General features: G+C 43.2%; 1 non-coding gene across 1 annotated transcript; it reads left to right on the top strand.

The window, feature by feature from the left end:
• The first annotated feature begins 1,881 nt into the window (after positions 1 to 1,881).
• Positions 1,882 to 1,985, top strand: LOC116534965. Its single transcript, XR_004261976.1, has one exon. It is a non-coding gene; the product is annotated as a small nucleolar RNA U13 (small nucleolar RNA).
• Positions 1,986 to 5,207: the final 3,222 nt, after the last annotated feature.

The following is a 5,207-nucleotide window of genomic DNA, read 5'->3' as shown; positions in this document are numbered from 1 at the left end:
CTCACTGCAGCCTCGACCTCCTAGGCTCAAGTGATTCCTTCACATCATCCTCCCAAGTAGCTGGGGCCACAGGCACACACCATGACATCTGACTGATTTTTTTTTTTCTGAGACAGAGCCTCGCTCTGTCACTCAGGCTGGAGTGCAGCGGCGCCATCTCAGCTCACGGCAACCTCCACCTCCTGGGTTCAAACAATTCTCTTGCCTCTCCCTCCTGAGTAGCGAGGATTACATGCCTGGCTAATTTTTATATTTTTAGTAGAGACAGGGTTTTGCCATGTTGGCCAGGCTGGTCTCGAACTCCTGACCTCATGGTCTGCCTGCCTCAGTTTCCCAAAGTGCTGGGATTACAGGCATGAGCCACTGCGCCCAGCCCACAACTGGCTAATTTTTGTATTTTTTTTTTTGTAGAGATGAGGTCCTGGCCACACTGGTATCCAACTCCCAGGCTCAAGCGATCTGCCCTGCTTTAGCCTCCCAAAGTGCTGGGATTGCATATAAGTCAGCCTGCCCAGCCCTTAATTTTTTTTGTGGGGGTGAGGGGAACTGTTAGACTTGGCCATTTTATTTTTATGTTATTGTTTGTTTATTTATCTATTTATTGATGTGGAGTCTTGCTCTATCACCCAGGCTGGAGTGCAGAGGCATGATCTCGGCTCACTGCAACCTCTGCCTCCCAGATTCAAGTGATTCTCCTGCCTCAGCCTCCAGAGAATCTGGGATTACAGGCATGGGCCACTATGCCTGGATACTTCTTACATTTTTAGTCGAGACAGGGTTTCACCGTATTGACAAGGCTGGTCTCAAAGTCCTGACCTCATGTGATCCACCTGTCTCAGCCTCCCAAAATGCTGGGATCACAGGCATGAGCCACTGTGCCCGGCTGACTTAGGCCATTTTAAAGGGTGTTCATATAACCCTATTTCTATCTGGTATCAGCAAGGAATAAACAAGGACTAAAACTAGATAAAGTTTCTTTGGAACTGAAAGCTTTCACAATCACCTTCTAATTCCAATGAGATTTTTAAAAACCGAGGAAACTAATTCATGTGAAAAACTGTGCTTACAGAAGAATTCTAATACTGTAATTCTATGTATCTAGGTTTCAGTAAATAAATACATATTTGGTGAAGATCTTAAAACTTAAATTTTTGCTTGGGAATGGTTTTACTGGATGCTTCTAATGTAAATAGAAGAAAAATCTTTCACTGATTCCTTTGTCAGATACAATGTGATTTTATACATTATGCACTGGTGAAGTAGGGATGTAGTGATGGATGAGTTAGCCATGTGACAACTGTAAATAATTTTATTTGCAATGGATACTTCTCATTATTGACTGCTGTATAGCCAAAGAATATTCAGTGAAATTACATTCATACTTGGTGAATATCATTGTGAATATCACAACAGGAGCATGCTCTGGGACACTGAACATCTACCTTGATTGCAACTCCACACTGCAATTCCTTCTAGAATTCAGTGGTAATTTAAATAACTTCACAATAGACTTCCTAGAGCTCCACAGAGCATTGTCAATGACTACCTGGATTCTCAGAAGCTGTATAATTCAATCTTGTAGGTAATATAATATCACCTCTTATTTTACAGGTAGTATAGTTGTATTTTATGTTACTTTTGATTGGTCAATTTTTAGTGAGGTAAAATGTACATATAGTAAAACACAGATCTTAAGTACAATTCAGGGAGTTTTGACAAATGTATATGCCTATGTAACCAATGTCTTAATTGGTTAATTTTCTCTTTTTGGAGTTTCAGGTAAATATTAATTTGAGTTAATGCCCAAAGATCTCTGAACAAAATTTTTTCTTTTTCTTCCTGGGAAAGTTTTTAAAATTGTGATAAAATACACCTAACACAATCCTTTTGCAGTTCATAAGCATGATGGTTAGGTCTTCACATGCATGTGTGAGATGTGACTCCCTCAGGCCTTGTTATGACATCAGCAGGTTACCAGTCTGCTACACAAAGAAAATGCATATAACGAAATTTACCGTCAGTGATACTTAGTATGTTTATAATGTTGTGCAACCATCACTACCAGCTAGTCCTAGAACATTTTCACTACCCTAGAAGGAAACACCATATACATAAAGCAGCTACTTCCCATTCCACCTTCCCTAAGCTCTGACAACCAGTCATCTGCTTTTTGTCTCTGTGGATTCTCCTAGTCTAGATATTTGATATAGAATCATAGTATACTGGCCTTTTGTGTCTGACCCATTTTTTTCACTTAGCATAATGTTTTCAAGGTTCATACATTTCGTAGCCTGTATCAGTATGCCGTTTCTTTCTATAACAGGGTAATATCTCATTGTTTTCCCATTGTGTGAATACACTACAATTTATCTGTTTATGTGTTGATGGATATTTGAGTTGTTTTCACCTTTTGACCACTGTGAATAGTGCTGCTATGACCATTCATGTACAAGTTCTGTTTGAACACTTGTTTTCAACTCTGAAAAAGATTATTTTGTCACCCCTATTGGGACCTGCTATTTTGTTCCTTTACTGCCTGTTACTTGTTCTAAACAAAGCAAAGCAAAAAGAGCAAGTCAGTGCTGAAACTGCCAAGGAAAAAAAGGTAAACAATGGTCATGCTGTTTGTCGGGATTTTGGACAACCCCCTTGGCCAGTGCTCAGGAATGTGAAAATCACAGACATGGAGAACAGAAAACAGTGCATTCTTAGTTAACACAATCACAGACTTTCCCAGCATTTGGTGTGAAAGGCTTTGATTTCTATGTCTGTGTCCAAAGAGGATTGTTGTTTAAACCGCAATGGCTGCTTAGTGGCTGGTTGCAAACCAGGTTGAAATGTGTAAAAATGGTAAGAATGATAATTGCTCAGTGAGCAGTCCTGGCAGTGGCTAACCTTGCAGTGCAGTGGGCAGATTTTATGAAGGAGGGATGGAATGAGCTAGAGTGGTCAGCTACCTGGCAATAGTGTTAGCCAGGGCACACACACCCGACTGGATGCGAATACTTAGTAGTTTCCACTGCCCTCTAAAGTACCAGCCCAAAGTGATTCCCCCACCTTGGGAGTCTAAGAAGTTCAAGAACTCTGAGAAAGGAGGGGGTAATCCCAGTGCCCACTCACAACAAAATGCCCATTTAATCAGTATAGAAAAGCAAATGGGTCCTGGAGACTGTCGTCAAAGACAAGCAGCATCTCCGCCCACTGGGGCTGGAACTATCACTGGGTTCCTGATGTTGAAATGCAATGTGGGAACAGACCTCCCAGCACGTTTTCCTCCCTTTCTGTCCACTCAGATCACTAGAAATAGTTTAGCTTCACCTGTCAGTGACAGCCTCAGGACGGACTAAGTCTTTTACAATCTGCTGCTTTGCTGTGTGATCTTGGGCAAATTGCTTAACACAACTCAGCCCCAGTTTTCTCAACTGAAAAATGTTGTTAATGAAAGGGCCTATCACTGCGGGGCACTGTGGCTCATGCCTATAATCCCAGCACTTTGGGAGACCAAGGTGGGTGCATCACTTGAGGTCAGGAATTTGAGACCAGCCTGGCCAAACTGGCCTGGGTGAAACCCCATCTCTACTAAAAACACAAAAATTGGCCGGGCATGGTGGCTTTTGCCTGTAATCCCCACTACTCGGGAGGCTGAGGCATGAGAATCACTTGAACCCAGGAGGTGGAGGTTGCAGTGAGCCGAGATTGTGCCACTGCGCTCCAGTCTCAGGGACAGAGCGAGACTCTGTCTCAAAAAAAAAGTTGGGAGGCTCTCACTAAGGGTTAATGAGAGAATTCAGTTAAGCCATATAGAGCACCAGAATTTCAGGCATATTGTCGGTGACAAAACAGTTATTATTGTGCAGCTGAAAAATAATAGCACAGCAGCACTACAGTGGGCTGTGCTGTTATTTTTAATAGGGTGCCCTATTTTTAACACAGTGGGCTGTGCTATTATTTTAATAGAGTGCCTATTATTTTTAATAGTGTAGGGCACAGCAGCACTGCATATGTGATACTAACTGCCTGGGCACCCTGAGCCCCTGCTAAGGGCCCCAAACAGGGAGAAGAGTGAGAAGGAGCAGTGTATCCAGATCCACAGTGATCATGGGTCACTATCAAGAGAAGCCAGCCTCTTCATTTACTGTTGGCTGTATACCCATGGCCTGCCCTGAAAAGCCACGTGGTTCACCCTGGGCAAAGTGTTCCAGCTTACTGGATGCCTTATGATTGTATTAATTCATATGTAACTTTCAATGTATATAATCATTCATTCATTTATTGATCGGTAACCACTTACTAATCACCTACTTTGTGCCAGCCATTTGTAGGCACACAGGGGATACAGCAACAAATAAGATATACAGTGGCTGGGGGCAGTGGCTCATGCCTGTAATCCCAGCACTTTGGGAAGTCATGGCTGGTGGATCAGTTAAGCCCAGGAATTTGAGACCAGCCTAGGCAACATCTCTACAAAAAAAAATACAAAAATTAGCCGGGTGTGGTGGTGCATGCCCATAGTTCTAGCTACTTCGGAGGCTGAGGGGGGAGGATCACTTGAGCCAGGGAGATGGAGTCTCACTGTTGTTATCCAGGCTGGAGTACAGTGGTGCAATCTTGGCTCACTGCAACCCCTGCCTCCTCGGCTCAAGCAATTCTCCTGCTTCGGCCTCCCAAGTAGCTGGGAATACAGGTGCATACCACCACGCCAGCTAATTTTTTGTATTTTTAGTAGAGATGGGATTTCACCATGTTAGCCAGGCTGATCTCGAACTCCTGACCTCAGGTGATCTGCTCACCTCGGCCTCCCAAAGTGCTAGGATTACAGGCATGAACCACTGTTCCTGCCCGAGCACTGAGCTATGATTGTGCCACCGCACTCCAGCATGAGCAACAAAGCAAGACCTTATGTCTTTTTTTTTTGGTAAAGCAAATTAATTGAGACCACCAAGAGATGAAAACATCTCCCAGGGTTAATTAAAAAAAAAAAAAAATAGAGATCACCAAGGGAGTGGAGATAGAGAAGAGAAACATCTCAAAGACTGAACCCTGGAGCACCCCAAAGTTTAAGATGTGGGGTTTTAAGGAGGAATAAGCAAAGGAGATTGAGAAGGGGTGGCAGAGAGATAGGAGGAAAACCTGAAGGGTGTGGGGTTCCGGAAGCTAAGTGAAGAAAAACTTTGCCAGAAAGAGGGGAGTCAACCATCAAACACTCC

The sequence above is a fragment of the Sapajus apella genome, unplaced genomic scaffold, assembly GCF_009761245.1.
Source record: "Sapajus apella isolate SASKATOON/1434 unplaced genomic scaffold, GSC_monkey_1.0 scaffold90, whole genome shotgun sequence".
NCBI classification, from domain to species: domain Eukaryota; kingdom Metazoa; phylum Chordata; class Mammalia; order Primates; family Cebidae; genus Sapajus; species Sapajus apella.
Note: the sequence above shows the minus strand (reverse complement) of the source record. Positions and strands in the feature narration are given on the sequence as shown.